This window comes from Marmota marmota, unplaced genomic scaffold (genome assembly GCF_001458135.2).
Source record: "Marmota marmota marmota unplaced genomic scaffold, marMar, whole genome shotgun sequence".
In the NCBI taxonomy this organism is placed as follows: domain Eukaryota; kingdom Metazoa; phylum Chordata; class Mammalia; order Rodentia; family Sciuridae; genus Marmota; species Marmota marmota.
This window is the reverse complement of record NW_026000077.1, coordinates 1,479,038-1,484,506: the sequence shown is the minus strand read 5'-3', so window position 1 is coordinate 1,484,506 and position 5,469 is coordinate 1,479,038.

The window sequence follows — 5,469 nt, the reverse complement described above, 5'->3', positions numbered from 1 at the left end:
AGAAGGTCCTGTCAGGTCTTCATTCCATCCTGCTACCCCCCCAGCCCAGATGCGGCAGTGCGGGTGCGCCCTCGTGTGGCCCACAGCGGCCCTGCAACCTCAAACCAGGATCCTGGCCCCTATTTCCCCACCCACTCCTGCACCTGGGCATCCCCTCCTCCAGGAGCTGCCCCCACCGTGTGTGAGAGCCCAGTTCCCGTGACTCTCCCATCTGGCCTCCTTAGAATGATGAGAGTAACAGGTCCTGTTTACATTGTTGTAGGGATATTACCAAAGCCCTGACAAGGAGTCCTGCTGTCTTCAGCAGATGACTGCTAAAGTCATTTCCTTCCCCACTCTGATGCTGTTTATTTTCTTTTTCTTTTTTAATTGTAGTTGGACACAATATCTTTATTTTGTTTATTTATTTTTATGTGGTGATGAGGATCAAACCCAGGGCCTCGCACGTGCTAGGTGAGTGTTCTACCGCTGAGCCACAACCCCAACCCCTGATGCTGCTTCTTCTAGGAAGTAAAAGAAAATGAAATAAAACAGGCTCCCAAGGAAATCACAGTTCTCCATCATCATTAGCAGAGCTTTCATTAACTGTTTACCCGAAGACAAGGAACATGAAGTACTTTCCATGTGCTAAATACAATTCATAGGAGGCTATTGGTTTGGACTGAAATTCTGCACTGGGCCCAGCAGACCAAGCCAAAACAGAGTCACTGTTCCACACTTCCACAAAATCAGGAGAGCCAGTGAGAAGGATTGCTTCTTTCAGCCCTTTTCTTTTCTTTTCTTTCTTTCTTTTTTTTTTTGTCTATAAGATCAAACTCCTCTGTTCAGTACTTTGGAACACTTGACTTATTCTATTTTATAGAATGAGATGTTGCCCAGCCAGGCACAGCGGTGCACATCTGTAATCCCAGTGACTTGGGAGGCTGAGGCAAGTTCAACACCCGCCTCAGCAACTTAGGGAGGCCCTCTGCAATTTAGCTAGACCCTTTCCCAAAATAAAAATAAATAAATAAACAAATAAATTAATTAAAAAAAAGGACTGGGAATGTGGCTCATCTGTAAAGCAACCCTGGGTTCAATTCCCAGTACCAAAAAAAAAAAAAAGAGAGAGAGAATGAGGTGTTGCTCAATTCATGAATCATGAATAAAAGTCAATTAGACCTAGAACTAAATTTGTTGTAATTTTCTCCTTGGATACATGGAAATTCAAAAAAAGGAAATAAGGGTTTAAAATTTAATTAAAGTCCCAGCATGGTAGGAATGAGCTGACATCACTTGGAACTTTGTTGATAATAAAAGCAAGTTCTTCTGACTTGAGATTCCCCTCCCTTATACACCCTCTCTGCAGGGCCACCCCAGGCTGTATCCTCTTTAATCGGAGGAGGGCAGAGATGAGGGAATGGGGGATCATGACTAGCCTCACCAGGCCTTTGCTCAGGGTCTGGTCAGCTGAGAGGACCTCAGGTAGAGGCATAGGGAAGTGCTCCTGAGCAGTGATTTCAGAAACCTTGGCCTAGACCCATTGGCCAAACCCTCCTTCCTTACCTATCACTGAAGATTCCTCCATGGTGACTTTACTTACCCAGAAGTTAAAAAGCTGTAGAAAGAGACTCATGACAAGCAATTGACAATTTATAGAAGGCATCTTGGCCAGCCTCCCTCCCAACCCAGCAGTCCCTGGTTAGCAGCTGACCCTGCTGCAGGGCCTTGGCTGGAGAGCTAGAGGGGCTCGTCCTCCCCTGGTGCAGCCGCCCTCTTGGAGCCCAGGCAGCTCTGGCACCTGGAGGCTCTTCTCATGCTGCTCAGCTTCTGCCAGGCAGAGCCACAGTTCAGGGCTCTGTGCAGGTGCCAGGCCCACGCCAGGCTGTGGAGAGTGTAGGGTGCTACAGTCGCTGCCACTGCCCTCAGGAAGCAGCAGGACTGGAGTGAGGAAGTGAGCAGGGCCCTGGCTGCCAGCAGCCTCAGCAGTCCTGGGGACATGCACTTGTCCCACAGTCAAAGTTCTGCCCTGCACCCTGGAGGATGGAGCCATCAGGGTACAGTAGGACAGTCACCCAGTGGCATGGACCCCTGCCCCCGTAAGCAGCCTGGTGACAGGTGGACTCCTACTGAATTTTTTCTAGTTCTTTTATGAAGTATCTGTGGCCTGATCCTGACCCTATGAACTTCCTTCTGGCAGCCCAAGCCCCCAAGCTTGGCTCAACTAAGCTAGGCGGCAGGAGCAGCTGCCAGTGGGTTCAGGAATTAACCTAGTGGTTCTTCGACTTGAGGGTGTAACAATCAGAGATTGTTAAAGTACAGATACAGATCTTCATTGCCTGGATAAACGTAAGCAAAAATTCAAATCCTGGGGAATGCCCCAAGGGACCAGCATAGGATGCAGGCTGCGGGTGGTGTTGTTGGACAGGCTGGCCTGACCGCTCTGAGAGGTCAAGAGAGGGTCAGAAAAAGTAGCCTTTGCACTGAAGTCTGAAGGCAGGTCAGAGTTTACCAGACCAAAGAGAGGCCCTGGAAAAGGCTCCTGTAAAGTTGGGGAGCAGGAAAGAGCCCTCCTTTAGCTGGGCTAAAGGTCTTTCCATACCAGATCTGGAGTCTGGGGAGGTGGGTGAGGGACCACCCAGCTGTCTGAGCTCTGGGTTTAAAGTCAGGTCCTGGAGTCCAGTCATAGCTATACCATAACCTGTGTGTCTTAGCTTTCTGCTGGGCCAAGTGGAGTTTCAGAGTAAACCTTGCCCTCCAACTTCTGACTGCTAATGTGCACCTGTAATCCCAGTGACTCGTGAGGCTGGGGTTGGAGGATTGCAAGTTTGAGGTCAGCCTGAGCAATTTAGCGAGACCCTGTGTCAAAATTAAAAAATTACAAGGGCTGGGTGCAGTGGCGCACGCCTGTAATCCCAGAGGCTCAGGAGGCTGAGGCAGGAGGACTGTGAGTTCAAAAGTCAGCCTCAGCAAAAGAGAGGTGTTAAGCAACTCAGTGAGACCCTGTCTCTAAATACAATGCAAAATAAGGCTGGGGATGTGACTCAGTGGTCAAGTGCCCCTGAGTGCAATCCCTGGTACCCACCCACCCACCCCCAAAATTAAAAGGGCTGATGCTATAGCTCAGCAGTAGAGCATCCCTGAGACAAACAAGAAATCCCCAACTTCTGTAGCCCCAGATGGAGGCCAGAGGTGGGCACACAGGGTCCAGTGGGAGCCATTGTCTGGAGGACAGCACCCAGGATGCCTCTCCTTCTCTGGCTGCTGCATGGGTCTCCTGGAGCCTCAGAGGCTTCACCGACTTCCTGGCCAGCCAAGAGCTGAGAGATGGATAGAGGACAGATATCTTGGAAAGCAGAATCAGCCTGGCAGTGTGTCTCCTTCTGTGAGGGTGGTGGGCTGTGCTGTGAGAGGATCTGGGTCCCAGGGCACCAGCCCCATGAGCTTGGGCAAGGAGAAGGCTACACTTGCTGGGAAGAAACTCCTTTAGATTCATTCTGGGAAAAGAGGATGGGACATGGCAAAGCCAGTTCCTTCATTGAGACCTAATCAGAGTCAATTACTAGGAACCACAGCCAAGGACAAAATCGGTTAGGACAGAAATAAATCTTCTCTGAGATCCTCCCGGCATTGGGCAGGGAAGAAGGTGACAGAGAAAGAATTCTGGTGCAACAAATGGACATGAGCACAGAGTTAGGCTCTACACATCGGCACCGACTCATTTCTCAAGGAGTTTGTATTAGTTACCTACTGCTGCATAACAAGCATCCAAAGCTTAATAGCTTAGAAAGCAAACATGGATTTTTCTCACATGGTGTCTGATGTTGGGAACCTGGGAGCTAAGCTGCCGGGGGTTTCTCATGAAGATTCAGTCAAGCTCTTTCAGGGTGCCAGTCATCTGAAAGCTTGACTGGAACTAAACACTCTGAGACTGACGTGTGTCACGTATAGGAGCCAAACACACATCGGCTCTGCCTTGGTGCTGTGTTGTTTATTTCTTCATTGACTCAAAAGCCTGCAGTGCCAAACTCAAATTCTGACAGACCCAATTGTTTTAAAGGTAGTCCAGATGTATTGCTAGTCATTTAGAACCTGCCTGATTTTTAAAAAATTAATTAATTAACCTTGGTGAGGTATATACGACAGCAGAATGCATTTGGATTCACTGTACACAACTGCAGCCCAACTTTTCATTTCTCCGGTTGTACACGATGTAGTGTCACACCATACGTGCAGTCATCCATGTACCTAGGGTAATGATGTCCATCTCATTCCACCATCTTGCCTGCCCCCATGCACCCTCTCCACCCCTCCCTTCCTTTTGTGCAATCAAAGTTCCTCCATTTTTCCCATGCCTCACCCCCCCTCTTATGGATCAGCATCCACTTATCGGAGAGAACATTCGGCTTCTGTTTTTTGGGGATTGGCTCACTTCACTTAGCATGATATTCTCCAACTCCATCCATTTACCTGCAAATGCCATGATTTCATAGACCCTGACTGATTTGCATACTCCACACACTACCATCCCACATCTGCTGGCCATAGACACAGTAAACTCTGGAGCTCTAACACACCCCAAATTGTGGCTGCCCTTCCTCTCTGACCCAGAGACTCTGCCCTGTGTGCTGAGGAGGGACATCGTCTAGACACCCAAAACGATCTTCTCCAATCTCCCCTGCCCCCAGGAGCTCCCCTGCCCTCCAGTTCCAGGTGACAGCCTCAGTCATTGCTTCTGGAAGGCCTCTTGCCAGCCGCCTTCCCCCGCGCAGGCAGTCCTGTCGGGACAGGGCCTAACTAAGGCTCATCCTGTGCTACTGCCACCTCCTGGTCAAATCAAGGACTTTACTCCACAGGAGTGTGGCTGAAGGCCTCAGGGGCCTCTTCACAGCACCGAGTATTCTCAGGCAGAACTGATGCCTTCTCCCAGAGGGAGAGGGTGACCAAGATGGAAGGCACCATGCTGGCATTCTGTTTAGTTTGTGCTGCTGGGAATCAAACCCAGGGCCTCCTGGGGGGTGGGCAAGTGCTCTGCGTGAGCTCCACCCCAGCCCTACAGCGCTACTGTCTGATCTAGAGCCTCTCTCTTCCTCCCTGTCCCTGTCACACTCACACACAACATCACTTCCGTTCCATTCTGTTTGTTAGAAATGAGTCACTAAATCCAACCGCACGGAAGGGAGGGGAATTACTTCTACCTCTCTAAGGTTCCAACCCTCGAATGGAGGAATATCAAAGAAATGTATTTTTAAATCACCACAGCACTTCTACAAGCCTCCTTCCCAAGGCCCTGTGAGACAAGGAGTGCCTGGAGCCCAAGACTCTATGACAGTCACAGCCCACACAGGAAGCTCTGGCCTCTGTGACATCAGTTTTTTTCACACCAGTTTTATTTTCTTTTCCACTTTCTGGTCCTCTGGGCCATCCTGTGAGGTACCTCAGAGACTATTTATTGTGCATAGAGCAGCTAAAAGAGCTCAGGTCAGGGCT